Consider the following 20,716-nt stretch of genomic DNA (forward strand, 5'->3'; position numbering starts at 1 on the left):
ATTTTCCTTTTCTGCGATACTCAAAAACAAGGAAAAACAGAAACTGGCACTGGGCTCTAGGTTAATAGGTTAGTCCCAAAAATCATATAAAATAGCATATAAATGCACATAAAACATCCAAGGTTGATAATATAATAGCATGGGACAATCAAAAATTATAGATACATTGGAGACATATCAAGCATCCCCAAGCTTAATTCCTTCTCGTCCTCGAGTAGGTAAATGATAAAAACAGAATTTTTGATGTGGAATGCTACCTAACATATTTATCCATGTAATTATCTTAACTGTAGCAAGAATATTCAGATCCATAAGATTCAAGACAAAAGTTTAATATTGACATAAAAATAATAATACTTCAAGCATACTAACTAAGCAATGACGTCTTCTCAAAATAACATGGCCAAAGAAATCTTATCCCTACAAAATCATATAGTTTGGCTATGCTTCCTTTTCGTCACACAAAAATGCTCTCATCATGCACAACCCCGATGACAAGCCAAGAAATTGTTTCATACTTTAGTAATCTCAAACTTTTTTCAACTTTTACGCAATACATGAGCGTGAGCCATGGACATAGCACTATGGGTGGAATAGAATATAATGATGGGGGTTGTGTGGAGAAGACAAAAAAAGAGAAAGTCTCACATTGACGCGGCTAATCAATGGGCTATGGAGATGCCCATCAATTGATGTCAATGCGAGGAGTAGGGATTGCCATGCAATGGATGCACTAGAGCTATAAATGTATGAAAGCTCAACAAAAGAAACTAAGTGGGTGTGCATCCAACTTGCTTGCTCTTGAAGACCTAGGGCATTTGAGGAAGCCCATTGTTGGAATAATCAAGCCAAGTTCTATAATGAAAATTCCCACTAGTATATGAAAGTGACAATATAAGAGACTCTCTATCATGAAGATCATGGTGCTACTTTGAAGCACAAGTGTGGAAAAAGGATAGTAGCATTGTCCCCTTTTATTTCTTTTTTATTTGTCCTTTCTTTTTTTATTGGCCTTTTGTCGAGACAATGCTCTATTAATGATGATCATCACACTTCTATTTATTTACAACTCAATGATTACAACTTGATAATAGAACAAAGTATGACTCTATATGAATGCCTCCGGTGGTGTACCGGGATAGGCAATGAATCAAGAGTGACATGCATGATAACTTATGCATGGTGGCTTCGCCACAAATATGATGTCAACTACATGATCATGCAAGGAAATATGACAATGATGATGTGTGCCATGATGAACGGAACGGTGGAAAGTTGCATGGCAATATATCTCGGAATGGCTATGGAAATGCCATAATAGGTAGGTATGGTGGCTGTTTCAAGGAAGATATAAGGAGGTTTATGTGTGACAGAGCGTGTCATATCACGGGGTTTGGATGCACCGGTGAAGTTTGCACCAACTCTTGAGGTGAGAAAGGGCAATGCACGGTACCGAAGAGGCTAGCAATGATGGAAGGGTGAGATTGCATATAATCCATGGACTCAACATTAGTCATAAAGAACTCACATACTTATTGCAAAAATCTACAAGTCATCAAAAACCAAGAACTACGTGCATGCTCCTAGGGGGGATAGACTGGTAGGAAAAGATCATCGCTCGTCCCCGACCGCCACTCATAAGGAAGGCAATCAAAGAAACACCTCATGCTTCAAATTTGTCACACAACGGTTACCATACGTGCATGCTACGGGACTTGCAAACCTCAACACAAGTATTTCTCAAATTCACAATTACTCAACTAGCACGACTCTAATATTAGCATCTTCATATCTCAAAACAATTATCAAATATCAAACTTTTCATAGTATTCAATGCACTCTATATGAAAGTTTTTATTATACCCATCTTGGATGCCTATCATATTAGGACTAGTTTCATAACCAAAGCAAACTACCATGCTGTTATAAATACTCTCAAAATAATATAAGTGAAGCACGAGAGTTCATCTATTTCTTCAAAATAAAACCACTGCCGTGCTCTAAAAGGATATAAGTGAAGCACTAGAGCAAATGACAAACTACTCCGAAAGATATAAGTGAAGATCAATGAGTAGTCGAATAATTATGCAACTATGTGAAGACTCTCTAACATTTAAGGATTTCAGATCTTAGTATTTTATTCAAACAGCAAGTAAAACAAAATAAAATAAAATGACGCTCCAAGCAAAACACATATCATGTGGTGAATAAAAATATAGCTCCAAGTAAAGTTATCGATGAACGAAGACAAAAGAGGGGATGCCTTCCGGGGCATCCCCAAGCTTAGGCTGTTAGTTGTCCTTGAATATTACCTTGGGGTGCCTTGGGCATTGTCGGATCTCGGGTTCCGGCAAAACCCTCAAGGTTCGAACACTGGGGTGCGCGCGAAGATCTCCCCCTACCGATCCACGTCCTAGTTTTGCTAAGATCTCAAGGTCTAACTCGATGAACTCGCAACACAAAGGACACAAGATTTATACTGGTTCGGGCCACCGTTGTGGTGTAATACCCTACTCCAGTGTGGTGGTGGTGGATTGCCTCTTGGGCTAAGGATGAACAGTACAAGGGGAAGAACAGCCTCCTGAGGCGAGGTGTTCTTGTGCTTGGTGGGTGTGAGGATCAACTGAATGAGTTTCCCCATACTGTGGTGGCTAATCCTATTTATAGAGGCCCTGGTCCTCCCCCCAAATATTGAGCGGGGAGGGAGCCAATAATGGCCAATTTGAAAGGGGATAGCTAGTACAACTTATCCTGACAAAAGCAGTCTTCGCCTGCAAAAGGCTCTAGTGGTGATGCCGCCTTGGGCTCCATGGTGACCTCCGTCTTGCCGTCCTGCTGGTCTTGGTCTCGTTGCACTAATATGGAAACCTTTGCTTGATGCCTCGGTACTCTGCGCCTGCGCTTGCTTCCTTAGCACCAAAGAGGAAACAAGTACACTGTGCGCACTGGCGCCCGCCTGGCGCCTGCCTGATCTTGATCGTCATGGCTCACATCATTGAAACCTCGCGAGGTTTGCCTTGCCTTGAACTCTCCGCCCCTCGCGAGCCAGGCTGGTGAGGGTGCTCCCGAGGAGGTCTTGTGTCGTCCGCCTCGCGAGGCTTGGCCCCTCGCAAGGGTCTTGGGTGCTTGTTGGTGAAGATGGGACGTACGGGCCCGCTCGCAGAGCCACACCATGGGTCGCAGGCAGGCAAGTCTGGGGACCCCCGTTCCCAGAACACCGACAGTAGCCCCCGGGCCCAAGGCATGCTCGGGCTTGGCTTCGAGGCGAAGCCAAAGGTCAAGTGCGGAGCGTCGCGCGCCCCAATAGCCTGCGGCCTTGGTCGACGCGTGGCTGTTGATTAGACGTGGGCGTCTCCGCTTCCCCATGCTGCCTCGGCAACTGCCCGACTTGACAAGTCCCTGCGACATGCAACGAAAAACCAGCATTACCTGTGATCGTGGGGGCGCTGGTTGGCCTTCTCCTGCTACAAATGGGAGGGGGCGAAGCCCCCGTCGCCCATCTCTTCCCATTCCGCTTGCTTCTCCCCCTTTGCTCCATCACCGCCACCAATGGCGCCGTCGAGGAGGTTCTCTGCCGCAGAGAAGGGGAAGGCCCCTCGCGAGGGGCCCGGCTCTCCGACACCCAAGCGTGGACACGGTCGTCCCCTCAAGCACTCCGCGACCCCCGCCGCGACCCCCGTTCTCGTGGTGGCGCCGCTGCGGGTGGCAGGGGTCGCTCCGGTCGCGGCAGCCCTGTCGATGAAGGGAGACGTGTCGTGGTTGCGCGGCCTCCCCGGGCGCGCTTCCACTCGGCGGAGGTGCTGCCGGAGTTCGTCATCTGGTCGGAGAACCCGGCCGGCAACTGGCTTCAGCTCCTACGTTTCTTCGTCGACGAGCTGTCAGCCTCTGGTCTAGGTGGGTTCTGGCTGTAGGCGGACGGTTGCTGCAGCAGGGCTTCTTGGGTCGCGGTCGAGGTCTTCGCCACGGGCAACATAGCTCTAGCCCGCGGTTGGCAGACGTTCGCCCGCGCGTGCGGCCTGGGCAGGCGGTGCACCCTCCATTTCAGGTACGACGGTGATGCGACCCTCTATGTGAGGGTGTTTGGGGAAGATGGTCACCGCGCCGGGTGCTGCCCCGAGGTGAACAACGGCGAGGAGGTGCTCAACCTTGGCGACGGTCGTGACAAGGATGAGGGCGAACCCGCCCTTAGTGTCGACCACGTCTCGTCCAGCTATGGCGACTCTTCCCCCGGCGACAGCTCCAACAGTGGTGGTTACGACCAGCCGCCACGCCGTCATGTCCGCTTCGAAGGTGGTAGCGGGTCATCTCGTCGTCACACCTCCGTGAAGCGTGAGGAGGGGTCCGGCTGCGCTCAGGACGGCGCCAGGAGCCTGCCCCCGTGGACCGCTGTAGGGGCAGGCGCCGCTTTTATTTTGTTCTTCCTTTCCTTCCTGCATCAAAAAGAAACCAGAATGGGCCCCGGAGGGGTGTGTATCAAACTATGATCTCAATCATTATGCTATGTTTGTTATTTCTGTGTTGTGTCGTTATTTTGTGTAGAGGTAACTTAGCTTGGCACGTTTGGGGTAGCCTCCTCTTCAAGAGGGACTTGCTTCCTAGTGCCTGTGAAGGCCTTCCTTGACTTGGCGGGTGCTAGGGAACTGCAAAAAAACTCGTTAGGAGGCTCGCTAGGAGGCTTATCGTTCACCCGAGCCTCGACCCAGCGCTTCGTATCGCGATACCCGAGGGGCACGGATTAGGAGAGGTGCGCCAGCTTGTGGGCTCGAACGAGGATGCCTCGCGAAAAAAGTCAAAAGGTAGAGAAAGGGAGAAAGGGAAAATACTCGCGAGGTCGCCTGCCTAGCCCCTTCGCGAGGTGTAAGAGAGAGAGAGAGTGCAGGTTAAACTAGAGCCGAAAACAGCGGTAAAGGCGGCAGCACCAAATCAGCAAAGAACTCCAGAAGCAAATTTCAATAGAAAGAGGGAGAGCTAACTATGGAAAGCAAATGAAAAGCTGTGTTCGGCACCTAGTCTAGTCTTCAAGTATTCTCACCAGCGCGGAGCTAAGTGATGCCACTTGGACGTGGGAGGGAGCCCCCGAGGCCCGAGGGCGCCACTCCTGAGACTCCGGGGCATGTACAACCCCATTCATTATTACGTGAGAGTGTCACGGGCGGCGATCTTCATAGGCGCTGGGCCTTCTTCACAGGCGCTGGGCCTTTCTTCATGGGTAGAACTTCCAGAGGTGTTGGATGTTCCAGGCGTTCTCGATGGGTACCCCATCCTGCGTCTCCAGGCACACGGCGCCAGGCCTGGAGATGTGGACGACCTTGAACGGGCCCTCCCACATGAGTGAGAGCTTATGCAGCCCTTCCCTAGAGAGCACCCACCTCAGGACGAGGTCACCCACCTCAAGAGTCATGGAGCGGACGCTGCGACAGTGGTACCGTCGCAGCGCCTGCTGGTATCTTGCCGCTCGTAGTGCAGCTTCGCGGCGGCGTTCCTCCCCCAGCACGAGGTCCATCCCCTGCATGGCGTCCTGCTGCGTCTCATCAAACGCCAGGACCCGTGCGGAGCAATGCTTGACCTCGTGAGGGTGGACCGCTTCTGCTCTGTAGACGAGGACGAACGGGGTCTCACCAATTGGCTTGGTGGTGGTGGTGCGGATTGACCACAGCACAGACTGAAGCTCGTCGTGCCAACCCCTGCCACAGGCTTCGAGCTTCTTCTTGAAGGTCCTGGTCTTGAGGCCCCTCGGGACCTCCGCGTTGACGTGTCTGGCTTGTCCATTGCTCCGGGGGTACGCCACTGAAGCGTAGCAGATCTGCGTTCCAAGGTCAGCACAATATGTTTTGAAGAGATTACTGGTGAACTGCGAGCCATTGTCGGTGATGATGCGGTTGGGGGCCCCGAATTGGATCACGAGACCCTTGATGAACTTGACCGCAGAGCCGGCTGGGATGGTGCAGATGGCTTTCACCTCCGCCCACTTGGTGAACTTGTCGATGGCAATGTAGAGGTACCGGTAGCCCCCTGGCGCTCGAGGGAATGGGCCCAGGACGTCCAATCTCCACACTGCAAACGGCCACGAGAGTGGGATGGTCTGGAGGCCCTGAGCCGGCTGATGGATTTGCTTGGCGTGGAATTGACAGGCCTCGCACGACCGCACTAGCTCAGTTGCGTCGTTGAGCGCCGTAGGCCAGTAGAATCCACTGCGGAATGCCTTGCCGACGAGGGTTCGCGACGACGAATGGTGTCCGCAGTCCCTGCCGTGTATGTCGGCTATCAGCTCTTTCCCCTGTTCCCTGGAGACACAACGCAGTGAAACGTCATTTGGTCGCTTCCTGTATAACTCACTATCCTGGATGCAGTATGACGTGGCCTGCCGGGCCACACGCTCCGCGTCCTCCTCCTTCTCCGGCAACGTCCCTTGCATCAGGTATTCCTTGAATTCCTTGGTCCAGCATCCCTCCTGGGGCTCGAGCGCCAAGAGTAGGCGCGCTCCCGAGGTCGGGCCATAGGCTGGGGCTCCTGTGGCAGGCGGCTGCGGGAGTTCCTCCCGAGGCTGAGCTGTTCTTAAAAGCGGTGGTGTTGCTGATGGCTTGAAGAGCCACTACTCAAAGATGCCAGGATCTTGGGGCTGCCGCTTGGATGCCCTTCTGGCGATGTCATCAGCTTCCTTGTTGGTGCCATAGGGCACGTGTTGCAACTCCAGGCCCAGGAATTGCTTCTCCATCTTGTGCACCTCCGCGAGGTATGCTTCCATGTGCTCGTCCTTCGGCTCGTATACCTTGTTGGAGAAGTTGACGAGGAGCTGCAAGTCGCCCCTAACAGTGGGGAGCTTCACCCCCAGAGCTGTCGTAGCTTTCAGGCCAGCTATGAGGCCTTCGTATTCTGCGATGTTGTTGGAGACCTTCTTGCCCTGCTAAAAGCAGAGCTGCAGAGCATAGTAGAGCTTGTCCTGAGTGGGTGAGATGAGCACCGCTCCATCCCCCGCGCCCTGGTGAGCCAAAGCACCATCGAAATACATGACCCACCCGTTAGGCGCCTCACTTCCCGGCGAGAGAGACCGATCTTCGCCTATTTCAAGCGCTGGGGCGTCCGTCCATTCTGCCACGAAATCAGTGAGCGTGGCTCCCTTGATGTCCCTGGTAGTGCTGAACTCCAACTGGAATGCTTGTAACTCGATGTTCCACTCAGCATCCCTTCCAGCAGAGTTGGGGCTCCTGAGCACTCTCTCTAATGGGTAGGCTGAGACGACCTTGATGGGGTGGCCCTGGAAGTTGTGCCGCAACTTACGCGAGGCCACCAATAGCGCGAGTAAGAGCTTTTGAGGCATGGGATATCGTGCCCTTGCGTCTCGCAACACTGTGCTGACGAAATACACCGGGTTCTCGAAGAGAGCTGGCGCCTTGGTGAGGCTCGTGTCTTGCGGAAGTTGGGGCGTCTCTGGAGGTAGTGGAACCCCTGACGCTTGATCGCCTGTCGGGACCTCAGCGGCGTCGTCCTGCCGAGCTTGGTCCTCTGTTGATGCTGCTGCTATGGCTCTTGCGGCACCTTCTTGGTCTTGCGTCATCTCGGCTGGTGGCGTAGCTCGGCCACGCGCCTTTGGCTTGGTGCTCTTCCCGAACCGCCACCAGAGCTGCGCTGGCAGAGTACAGGGTGGCAGCAAGATAAAGCACTAGGGCTCGAGAGATCGTGGTGCCACCATCACTGGAGGGCTGGTCAGGTATCTCTTGATTTCTTGAAAAGCTCGGTCGGCCTCCGGGGTCCACTCGAACGTGCCCTTCTTCTTCATTAGCTTGAAGAAGGGTAGGGTGCGCTCTCCCAACTTGGAGATGAAGCGCCCCAACGCAGTCACCCGACCAGCCAACTTCTGCATTTCCTTGAGGGTCTGCGGTGGGCTCATGCCTTCAATGGCCTTGATCTTTTCTGGGTTCGCCTCGATCCCTCTGTGGGATACGAGGAAACCCAGCAGCTTGCTGGAAGGGACACCAAACACGCACTTCTCTGGGTTAAGTCGCAAGTTCACCTGGCGTAGGCTCGTGAAAGTCTCCTCCAGATCTTGGATCAAGGTTCTCGTCTCCCGAGACTTCACCACAATGTCGTCGACGTAGGCCTCCGTGTTTCTCCCGAGCTTCCGCCCTAAGGCGATGTGCATCAACCGCTGAAAGGTCGCGCCCGCGTTACGTAGTCCGAAAGGCATGCAAGTGTAGCAGTACACCCCACATGGGGTCAGGAAGGCTGTCTTCTCTACATCTTCTACCGCCATCTTGATCTGGTGATACCCTGAGAACGCATCCAGGAAGCACAGCAGGTCGCACTCGGCGGCGGAGTCGACGATCTGGTCGATGCGTGGGAGCAGGAACGGATCTTGGGGGCAGGCCTTGTTGAGGTTGGTGAAGTCGACGCACATTCTCTCCTTCCTGCCTTTCTTTGGCACAACGACGGGGTTCGTCAGCCATTCGGGGTACCGAACCTCGCGAATGGCACCCGCCGCCTCTAACTTGTAGGTTCCTTGGACGATGAAGGCCTGCTTCTCCGTGGACTGCCGTCTCGCCCGCTGCTTCACAGGGCGTACATTGGGGGACACCCTTAAGTGATGTTGAATCACCTCTCTTGGGACCCCCACCAGCTGCTCGGGTTCCCATGCGAATATCTCCTTGTTTGCGCGCAAGAACTTCACCAACGCTTCCTCTTGGCTTGGGTCGAGGTCGGCACCTATGGTAAAGGTGGCTCCCGAGGACCCGTCCTCATCGACCGGTACCTGCTTGGTTTCTTCCTTGTCTAGGGTGAACAACTGTTTCTTCTTGGTTGGTGCGGCTCCCTTGGCCCCAGAGGCGCCCGCGTCGGCAGGCTGCGCTGCCGCGGCGGTCTTGAGGGCAAGCTTGAGCGCCGCCAGGGCCTCCTTGGCACCCCCCTTGATGGTGAGGACACCCTTGCTCCCCAGCATCTTCATGAGGTTGTAAGCCGGATGGGTTGCTGCCATGAACTGGGCCAGAGTTGGGTACCCGAGGATGGTGTTGTAAGGGAGGCCGATGCGGGCAATGTCGAAGTCGACCAGCTCGGTGCGGTAGTTTTTGCGCGTGCCGAAGGTGATAGGGAAGCGGATCTGTCCCAGGGAGTGGGGGTGCCACCACCAACCCCTGAGAAGGACTTGCTGAGGCGGAGCCGCTCGAGCGGTACGTGCAAAAGGTCGTAGGCCTCCATGGAGAGCATGTTGAGGCCGGCGCTGCCGTCGGTGAGGGTCTTGGTGACGGCCACGTTGCAGATGGTGGGCATGCAAAGCATGGGAAGCATGCCCGAGCCGACGGTAGTGGCGGGGTGGTCCCCTGCGTCGATGTTGAGGTTGGCCTCGGGCGCGGCCCAGCCCGGCGGGGCCCCCGAGCGCCTAGAAGCGGTGCCGATCTGGCGAAGGAACGGCTTGACATGACAATCTGAAGGCAGTGCTTGCGAGCCGCCTAGGAGGGCCGCGACCATGTGGTGCGCCGGCGCCGTGTAGCGTGCAGTGAAGAGGCCGCGCAGCTCCTCCCAAGATGCCACCGTGGATTCGGGGAGGTTGAGTAGCCAGGCGCACGGTGGGCCAGTGAGGGCCATGGGAACCCAGTTCTCCATGACCTTATCGTCGCCCCCGGCCTTGAGGACGTCCTCCTCATATGCTAGCAGAAAAGCCGACGGGTCCGCCACACCGTCGTAGCGCGGAGGCATCTCCGGCTTGAACTTGGGCGGCCACTGCACCTGCCGTAGCGCGGGGGCCAAGGCTAGGATCCCCCTGGCCCCGCCGTCGGCACCGGTCGTCGGAGCGGGGAGCGAGACGCCTACCATGAGGGCGAAGCGAGGTGGCGGAGGAGCGTAGATCGACGAAAGGAAAGCTACAGCGCACCCCTACCTGGCGCGCCAAATGTCGGATCTCGGGTTCCGGCAAAACCCTCAAGGTTCGAACACTGGGGTGCGTGCGAAGATCTCCCACTATCGATCCACGTCCTAGTTTCGCTAAGATCTCAAGGGCTAACTCGATGAACTCGCAACACAAAGGACACAAGATTTATACTGGTTCGGGCCACCGTTGAGGTGTAATACCCTACTCCAGTGTGGTGGTGGTGGATTGCCTCTTGGGCTAAGGATGAACAGTACAAGAGGAAGAACAGCCTCCTGAGGCGAGGTGTTCTTGTGCTTGGTGGGTGTGAGGATGAACTGAATGAGTTTCCCCCTACTATGGTGGCTAATCTTATTTATAGAGGCCCTGGTCCTCCCTCCAAATATTGAGCAGGGAGGGAGCCAACAACGGCCAATTTGAAAGGGGACACCTAGTATAGCTTATCCTGACAAAAGCATTCTTCGCCTGCAAAAGGCTCTGGTGGTGACGTCACCTTGGGCTCCATGGTGACCTCCGTCTTGCCGTCCTGCTGGTCTTGGTCTCGTTGCACTGATACGTAAACCTTTGCTTGACGCGTCGGTACTCCGCGCCTGCGCCTGCTTCCTTAGCACCAAAGAGGAAATAAGGACACTGTGCGCGCTAGCGCCCGCCTGGCGCCTGCCTGATCTTGATCGTCATGGCTCACGTCATTGAAACCTGGCGAGGTTTTCCTTGCCTTGAATTCTCCGCCTCTCGCGAGCCAGGCTGGTGAGGGCGCTCCCAAGGAGGTCTTGTGTCGTCCGCCTCGCGAGGCTTGGCCCCTCGCGTGGGTCTTGGGTGCTTGTTGGTGAAGATGGGCCGTACGGGCCCGCTCGCAGAGCCACGCCATGTGCCGCAGGAAGGCAAGTCTGGGGACCCCCATACCCAGAACGCCGACAGGCATCCCCAAGCTTAGGCTCTTGCCACTCCTTATTCCATGGTCCATCGAATCTTTACCCAAAACTTGAAAACTTCACAACACAAAACTTAATAGAAAACTCGTAAGCTCCGTTAGTATAAGTACATAAATCACCACTTTTGGTACTGTTGTGAACTCATTCTAAATTCATATTGGTGTAATATCTACTATATTCCAACTTCTCTATGGTTCATACCCTCCGATACTACTCATAGATTCATCAAAACAAGCAAACAACACATAGAAAACAGAATCTGTCAAAAACAGAACAGTCTGTAGTAATCTGTCTCAAACGTATACTTCTAGAACTCCAAAAATTCTGAAATAAATTGTTGGACCTGCGGAATTTGTCTATTATATATCTGCAAAAAGAATCAACCTAACCGCACTCTCCAGTAAAAAATGGCAGCTAATCTCGTGAGAGCAAAAGTTTCTATTTTTTACAGCAAGATCACAAAGACTTCACCCAAGTCTTCCCAAAGGTTCTACTTGGCACAAACACTAATTAAAACATAAAACCACATATAAAAGAGGCTATATGAATTATTTATTACTAAACAGGAGCAAAAAGCAAAGAACAAGAATAAAATTGGGTTGCCTCCCAACAAGCGCTATCATTTAACGCCCCTAGCTAGGCATGATGATTTCAATGATGCTCGCATAAAAGATAAGAATTGAAACATAAAGAGAGGATCATGAAGAATATGAGTAGCACATTTAAGTCTAACCCACTTCCTATGCATAGGGAATTTGTGAGCAAACAATTTGTGGGAACAAGAATCAACTTGCATTGAAAGCAAAACAAGCATAACTTCAAGATTTTCAACATGTAGAGAGGAAACTTGATATTATTGAGATACATAGAAGCATATGTTCCTATCTCATAATAATTTTCAGTAGCATCATGAATGAATTCAACAATATAGCTATCTCATAAAAGCATTCTTTTCATGATCTACAAGCATAGAATTTTTATTACTCTCCACATAAGCAAATTTCTTCTCATGAATAATAATGGGAGCAAACTCAACAAAATAATTATCATGTGAGGCATAATCCAATTGAAAACTAAAATCATGATGACAAGTTTCATGGTTATCATTAATATTTATAGCATACATTTCATCACAATAATCATCATAGATAGCAACTTTATTCTCATAATCAATTGGAACCTTTTCCGAATTAGTGGAATCATCACTAAATAAAGTCATGACCTCTCCAAATCCACTTTCATAATTATCACAATAAGATTCAACATCCTCCAAAATAGTGGGATCATTAATTCCTAATGTTGACACTCTTCCAAACCCACTTTCTTCAATATAACCATCATAAATAGGAGGCATGCTATCATCATAATAAATTTTCTCATCAAAACTTGGGAGACTAAAAATATCATCTTCATTAAACATAGAATCTCCAAGCTTAGGAAAAACATTAATTGCAGCAAATACATTCTCAAACATTTCATTCTCATCAAACATAGCATCCCCAAGCTTGGGCCTTTTCATATCATAAGCATAATCACTCTCATCATTGATAGTATGGATAGCACCAATAGTATAACAATTATCATCATCACAATGAGTAATAGGAGCAACATCATTTGGGAGGGATACATTTTTACCTTTGCTTCTCCGTCTTTTCTTTCTCTTCTTCACATCATGTGTGGGTTTAATCCTCTTTTCGGATCTCCTTATTAATGAGATTGGTTGAATAGAAGGCTCCTCCTCGTTACCTGATTCATCATAAGAAATAATAGGAGGATATTAGGAAGTTTCTTCCCTTTCATTAGTATTCTCTTCATATTCTATTTGTTTTATTGTCTTTATGTAATTGGCAATATAAGGATTTTCAATGCAATTCACCACACAATAAATATAAATTTTCTCTATATCAAAATCAAGAACTTTATCAAGGGCAAATTCTGGAGTATCCTTAGTTATACGTTTCATTTCTTCATAACCCAGAAGCAAACTAAGTTCATTATGATGCGCAAGGGAAATCAAGTCATCACAATTTTTCGACACGATTCGATCATGAAACAATTTGCATTGGGACAATTGCATTTTTACCCCTAGTTGGTTCCTACCCATGGGTTTTGCCCTTACTTTTCGAGCTTGCTCAGTTTTGCCCCTACATTTTCCGTCGTGGTCCCTCGAATGCCGTTTGACCGTTTGACCAAAACTTTGAAAATTCATAGCTAATTCATATGAACTCAGAAAAATGCAAATAAAATATCAAAATGTTCAGATAAACATTAGTTTTATGTGCATATCATTTGCATTCATGACAAAAGCACCCTTTGAAGTACCTGAGGTAATTAAGGTTATTAACATTATTAAAAATAAATAGGTATAAACAATATTTTTTTCATGAATAAAAATTACATGCAAATGTAGGTGATGTTTTCTGAACATCCAGATATCTTATTTGCATTTTTCTGAGTTCGTATCATCTTGTTATGAATGTTCTAACGACTTTGACCATTATTTGGAAACTTCATAACAAATTGATACGAACTCAAAAAATTGCAAATAAGATATCAGGATGTTCAGAAAACATAACCTACATTTACATGTAATTTTTATTCATGAAAAATATATTTTTATACCTTTTTATTTTTAATAATGTTAATAACATTAATTACCTCAGGTAGTTTAAAGGGTGCTTTTGACCTGAATGCAAATGATATGCACATAAAGGTAATGTTTATCGAAACATTTTGATATCTTATTTGAATTTTTCTGAGTTCATATGAATTAGTTATGAATTTTAAAAGTTTTGGTCAAACGGTCAAAGGGCATTCGAGGGACCTCGACGGAAAAAGTAAGGGCAAAACTGAGCAAGCTCGAAAAGTAAGGGCAAAACCCGTGGGTAGAAACCAACTAGGGGCAAAATTGCAATTGTCCCATTTGCATTGGATATTTAAATGATCACGTTCATTGCAAAGTTCACAAGGATGGCAAAGAAATTTTAAATCTTCAGCACAAGCATCTAGCCTTTCTTGCAACCATTTAGTTTCTAAATACTTATGCCTCTTTCAAAATCTATCTTCCCTATTTAGTGTGTACTTGCAAAACTCTACGCACTCCACAAAAATTGACATGCTTATATGAGATATTTTCATCATGACTAGTGCAATCATCATTAGTACTATGGATATTCAAAGAGTCATACTAACAAAATTGCAAGCATGCTCATCATTCAAAGATTTAGTGCCAAACATTCTAATGCATTCTTGTTCAAGCACTTGAGCACAATTATCGGAATCCTTATTTTCATGAAAGACATTAAAAAGATGAAGCATATGAGGTACCCTCAATTCCATTTTTTGTAGTTTTCTTTTATAAACTAAACTACTGATAAAACAAGAAACTAAAAGATTCGATTGCAAGATCTAAAGATATACCTTCAAGCGCTAACCTCCCGGGCAATGGCGCCAGAAAAGAGCTTGATGTCTACTACGCAACCTTCTTCTTGTAGACGTTGTTGGGCCTCCAAGTGCAGAGGTTTGTAGGACAGTAGCAAATTTCCCTCAAGTGGATGACCTAAGGTTTATCAATCCATGGGAGGCGTAGGATGAAGATGGTCTCTCTCAAACAACCCTGCAACCAAATAACAAAGAGTCTCTTGTGTCCCCAACACACCCAATACAATGGTAAATTGTATAGGTGCACTAGTTCGGCGAAGAGATGGTGATACAAGTGCAATATGGATGGTAGATATAGGTTTTTGTAATCTGAAAAAATATAAAAATAGCAAGGTAACTAATGATAAAAGTAAGCGAAAACGGTATTGCAATGCTAGGAAACAAGGCCTAGGGTTCATACTTTCACTAGTGCAAGTTCTCTGAATAATAATAACATAATTGGATCATGTAACTACCCTCAACATGCAACAAAGAGTCACTCCAAAGTCACAAATAGCGGAGAACAAACGAAGAGATTATGGTAGGGTACGAAACCACCTCAAAGTTATTCTTTCTGATCGATCTATTCAAGAGTTCGTACTAGAATAACACCTTAAGGCACAAATCAACCAAAACCCTAATGTCACCTAGATACTCCAATGTCACCACAAGTATCCGTGGGTATGATTATAGAATATGAATCGCACAATCTCAGATTCATCTATTCAACCAACACAAAGAACTTCAAAGAGTGCCCCAAAGATTCTACCAGAGAGTCAAGACGAAAACATGTGCCAACCCTTATGCATAAGTTCACGAGGTCAAGGAACTCGCAAGTTGATCACCAAAACATACATCAAGTGGATCACGTGATATCCCATTGTCACCACAGATAAGCACATTCAAGACATACATCAAGTGTTCTCAAATCCTTAAAGACTCAATCCGATAAGATAACTTCAAAGGGAAAACTCAATTCATCACAAGGAGATAGAGGGGGGAGAAACATCATAAGATCCAACTATAATAGCAAAGCTCGCGATACATCAAGATCGTTCCAAATCAAGAACACGAGAGAGAGAGAGAGAGAGATCAAACACATAGCTACTGGTACATACCCTTAGCCCCGAGGGTGAACTACTCCTCCCTCGTCATGGAGAGCGCCGGGATGATGAAGATGGCCACCGGAGAGGGATTCCCCCCTCCGATAGGGTGCCGGAACGGGTCTAGATTGGTTTTCGGTGGCTACAGAGGCTTGCAGTGGCGGAACTCCCGATCTAGGTTTCTTTCTGGAAGTTTTGGGTTATATAAGAGGTGTTGGAGTCGGGAACAAGTCAGGGGGGTCTTCGGGCTGTCCACGAGGTAGGGAGGCGCACCCAGGGGTGGGCGTGCCCCCACCCTCGTGGGCAGCCCGGGACTCTTCTAGCTCAACTCTTTTACTCCATGGCCTTCTTCTGGTCCAAAAATAAGTTCCGTGAAGTTTCAGGTCAATTGGACTCCGTTTGATTTTCCTTTTCTGCGATACTCAAAAACAAGGAAAATAGAAACTGTCATTGGGCTCTAGGTTAATAGGTTAGTCCCAAAAATCATATAAAATAGCATAGAAATGCATATAAAACATCCAAGGTTGATAATATAATAGCATGGAACAATCAAAAATTATAGATACGTTGGAGACATATCGGTCGTCATGATTGTCTTCGAGGGATGCTTGGCCCTCGTCATCTTTCCAGCTTCGCAGGCACCAAACAGATGATCCTTCTTGAACTTGACGCCCTCGATGCCTACGACATGCTTCTTCTTCGCGAGAGTGTACAAGTTCCTCATGCCAACATGCCCTAGCCTCCGATGCCAGAGCCAGCACTCTGAAGCTTTTACTAGAAGACATACGACCAATTGTGGTCCTGCTGAGAAATCTACCATGTATAAATCGTCCTTTCAATATCCTTCAAAGACTAGAGATTTGTCAGATTCCATAAGCACAAGGCAACGATATTTTCCAAATATCACAATCATGTTCAAGTCACAAAGCATTGAGACAGACATTAAGTTGAAACCAAGGGATTCAACAAGCATCACTTTATCCATGTGTTGATCCTTTGAGATTGCAACTCTACCTAGACCCAATACCTTGCTTTTACCAGTGTCAGCAAATGTGATGTGACTCTTGTCAGATGGTCGTAGGGTTGAGTTCATGAGAAGACTCTGATCACCAGTCATGTGGTTAGTGCATCCACTATCCATAATCCACTCAGAAGCCTTTGGTGTCGTACCCTACAGTGCAGTTTGGGGGATAGGCTTCACCAAGGGAAGTGTGAAGCATAAACATTTGTCAAACAAGCATATTATCAAAGTTCAGATCATGGTTAGGATAAGTAGGATGTATGTCAAGGAATCCTGGGACGAAATACATAATAAGACCATTTGGGCATTTTATCTTGCGCCCCACAAGATGTTTAAGGTCCCCAACATAAGCATCAAACGGCTTTGATTTCGGGCTGGAGACCTTTCCCTGCAAAAGAGAGTTAATTTTTCTGAGCCACCCACATCCTCAGGGGTGGCTTCGAAGCAATAAATCTAAGTGCAGCATCTGAGAACTTTGGCTTTGGAGCCCTAGCAAATAGCCTTGTAGGAGGATAATAATACTCATAAGAATAAGCAGAATAGTTCTTGGTCTTATGAACATAGCGGTTTGATGAAACACGCTCATATTCATAGGTCTGAGTATGGTTTCCCTGCAAAACATTGGCGTTAAGGTGACTCTGGTGAGTCATCTGTCTGTATGAAGCCTTTGGACCATATGAAGCCTTTGGTCTGGGATTTGTCTTCTTCCCAGGTGGTGTCATGATGACATTCACCTGAAGATTTTCAAGACAACTCTTGGGCACCCAGATCTTCTTCAAAGGGGGCCCATTCCTACAGTTAGTACCAATATACCTGGCAAACACTTCACCATTCTGATTCTTAAACGGTTTATAGTTTGCATCAAAGGATTCATCAATGATAATAGGGTTAGCATAAGTGAAGCCAGATAAGGTAGATGGGTCCACTGAAGGTCCCTTTGTAGCAACCCATGTGGTTTTGGGGTACTGCTCAGGCTTCTAGTAGGAACCATCAACATTCATTTTCCTCTCGAACCCAACACCCTCTTTCCTAGGATTTCGGTTCAGAATCTGTTTCTTGAGGACATCGCACAGTCTTTGATGCTCTTTGAGGCTTCTGTACATCCCTGTTTCAAGCAATGTCTTCAACCTGGCATTCTCATCAGAAATAGTAGTGGTATTCTCAGAAGAGGGGTTAGTTTCCACATCAGAAGTTGAAGACATAGCAAGAGTAGTAGCAGTAGAACATCCAACAACAGAAGCAGCATTATCATGCTCAAGACATTTTAAATATGGTGGCTCAAAGTCTTCCTGAGCGGAACGGATCTGTTGAGCGCGAAGTGACTCGTTCTCCTTTTGAAGATCTTCATGAGCCGATCTCAAGTTCTCAAGCTCTTGCTTCCTTTGAAGATAATCATAGGAGAGCTTTTCATGAGTAGTTGAGAGTGTTTCATGACGACTTTCAAGTTCCTCGTACTTAACATGAAGAATTTTAATGTCTTCAATTAAGTACTGAGTTCAAGTCATTTCCGTGTCCAACAAGTCATCGCTTTTGTCTAGCAACTTTTGAATATGTTCCATAGCAGTTTGTTGTTCTGTTGCAATTTTAGCAAGTGTTTTGTAGCTAGGTTTAGATTTACATTCAGAGTCATCTTCACTTGAAGTATGAAAGTAAGCATCGCGTGAGTTTACCTTGGCACCTCGTTCCATGAAGCAGTAGGTAGGAGCAGAGTCATCCTCATTACTAGCATTAGTGTTGGTGACGAAGCCATTGTCTTCAATGTCGAAGATGGACTTGGCGACATACGCTGAAGCTAGAGCCAGGCTTGCCATGCTTGAATTAGATTCCTCTTCAGACTCCATCTCTGCCTCCTCATATGCAGACTCCTCCTCTGAATCCATCTCCTTGCCAACAACCGCATGAGCCTTGCTGGATAAGCTCTTCCTGTGTGATGAAGACCTCGACGAAGACTTGGAAGAAGACTTTGAGGATTTCTTCTTCTTGTTGTCATCAGAATCATATTCCTTGCTCTTCTTCTTCTTGGTCTCATTGTACCACTGAGGACACTCACATATGTAGTGACCAGGTTTCTTGCACTTGTGGCATGTTCTCTTCTTGTAGTCACGTGAGGAAGCTTCATCATTTCTTGAGTTGGATCTTGAGGACTTTCTGAAGTCTTTCTTCTTGGTGAACCTCTGGAACTTCTTCACAAGCATAGCAAGCTCCTTACAAATGTCTTCAGGGTCCTCAGAACCGTAGTCAGATTCTTCTTCAGACGAGGAAACGACCTTTGCCTTCAATGCACGAGTTCGATCATAGTTGGTACCATAGATATCTCTTTTCTCATATTGCTAGAACTCATGTGTGGAGCCTCTCAAGTATGTCAGACGGATTGAGAGTCTTGAAGTCAGGGCGTTCTTGAATCATCAGGGCCAGGGTGTCGAATGAGCTGTCGAGCGATCTCAGAAGTGTCTTGGCGATTTTGTGCTTGGTGATCTCAGTGGCGCCGAGTGCACGAAGCTCATTGGTGATATCAATGAGGCAATCAAATGTGAGCTGGACATTCTCATTGTCATTTCACTTGAGGTGGTTGAAGAGGTTGCGGAGAACACTGATCCTTGAGTCTCTCTGGGTCAAAACGCCTTTGTTGACCTTGGAGAGTCAGTCCCAGACTAGCTTTGCAGTTTCTAGAGCACTCACACGACCATACTGTCCTTTGGTCAGATGACCACAGATGATGTTCTTGGCAGTCGAGTCCAGTTGAATGAACCTCTTGACATCAGTAGTTCACCAACCTTGGGAACACCGTTCTTGACGACATACCAGAGGTCGACGTCAATGGCTTCAAGATGCATGTGCATCTTATTCTTCCAGTAGGGGTAATCAGTGCCATTGAAGAGAGGGCACGCAGCAGAGACTTTGATTATCCCTGCAGTCGACATAGCTAAAACTCTAGGTGGTTAAACCGAATCACATAGAACAAGGGAGCATCTTGCTCTGATACCAATTGAAAGTGCTAGTTATCGACTAGAGGCGGGGTGAATAGGCAATTTTTATGGAAGTCTTCAAAACACGGGGGCTTTGAAGACAAACAGTAGAAATGAACCTATTGATATGCAGCGGAAGGTAGACTACACTAGACAAGCCATAGTCAAGTAAGAAATGAAGTGAAAGCACGAAGACTATCAGCAGCTAAGTAGTATGGATCAGGATGGAAGATAGTATGAAGCCAAACAACAACAGTCTTCACTCAGTGAAGTTAATTAGATCATGCAAGTAGGCAAAGACTTCACGAAGACAAACTGTAAGTAAAGAGAGGTAAAGGATATAACCAGTTGCTTGGTGAGGACAAGGATTTGTTGGACCAGTTCCAGTTGCTGTGACAACTGTACGTCTGGTTAGGGAGGCTGAGATTCAACTCAGAAGACCGTGTCTTCACCTTATTCCCCTTGAGCTAAGGACACATAGTCCTCGCCCAATCATTCTGGTAAGTCTTCAAGGTATACTTTCAAACCTTCACAGACTTTATTCACCAGCGATTCACAATGACTCTTCGATGCTCAGAATGCGACGCTTAACCAGCTGGAGGATTCACAGTCCTCAAGTGTAACAAGTCTTCAGATCACGCAGACAGAAAGACTTCAGTGATGCCTAACACTCTTTGGCTCTGGGTATTTAGGGCTTTGTCCTTGCAAGGATCTCTCTCTCAAATGCTTTGGAGGTGGGTTGCTCTCAATCGACGAAAATCGTGCACTAACTCTGAGAAGCCACCAATTTATGGTGTAGGGGATGGGATATTTATAGCCAGGAGGCAACCCGACCTGATTTGTCTGAAATGACCATGGGTCACTAAGGAACTGACACGTGTCCAACGGTCAGATTTCAAACACACGCGGCAGCTTGACTTGGGCTACAAGTAAACTTGACTCATCCAGCTCTGGATAAGATTTGCTCTCATTGTCTTCACTCGAAGACATAGGATTCGGTTGAGCATCACTTTAGTCATTCTAACTTTGTTCACTTGGACCCCACTTAACAGTACGGTGGTTCCTATGACTCAACAAAGAAGAAAAGGAAACTACGAAACAACTATGTCTTTGTACTCCATAGTCTTCACGTGAATGTCTTCTCAAGTCATAATCTTCGTTGTGAATATCTTCACAGAGCACCATTGTCTTCAATGTCTTCACACATTTTTAGGGGTCATCTCTGGTAGGTAAACTGAATCAATGAGGGACTTCTACCTGTGTTATCCTGCAATTCTCACAAACACATTAGTCCCTCAACCACGTTTGTCGTCAATACTCCAAAACCAACTAGGGGTGGCACTAGATGCACTTACACCACCCCGGCATACCCACCAATTGCCCTCTGAAAGTGCGTAATATCGACTAGAGGGGGGTGA

Source organism: Triticum urartu, chromosome 2A (genome assembly GCF_056163025.1).
Source record: "Triticum urartu cultivar PI428250 chromosome 2A, HENAU_Tu73, whole genome shotgun sequence".
Taxonomy (NCBI): Eukaryota; Viridiplantae; Streptophyta; class Magnoliopsida; order Poales; family Poaceae; genus Triticum; species Triticum urartu.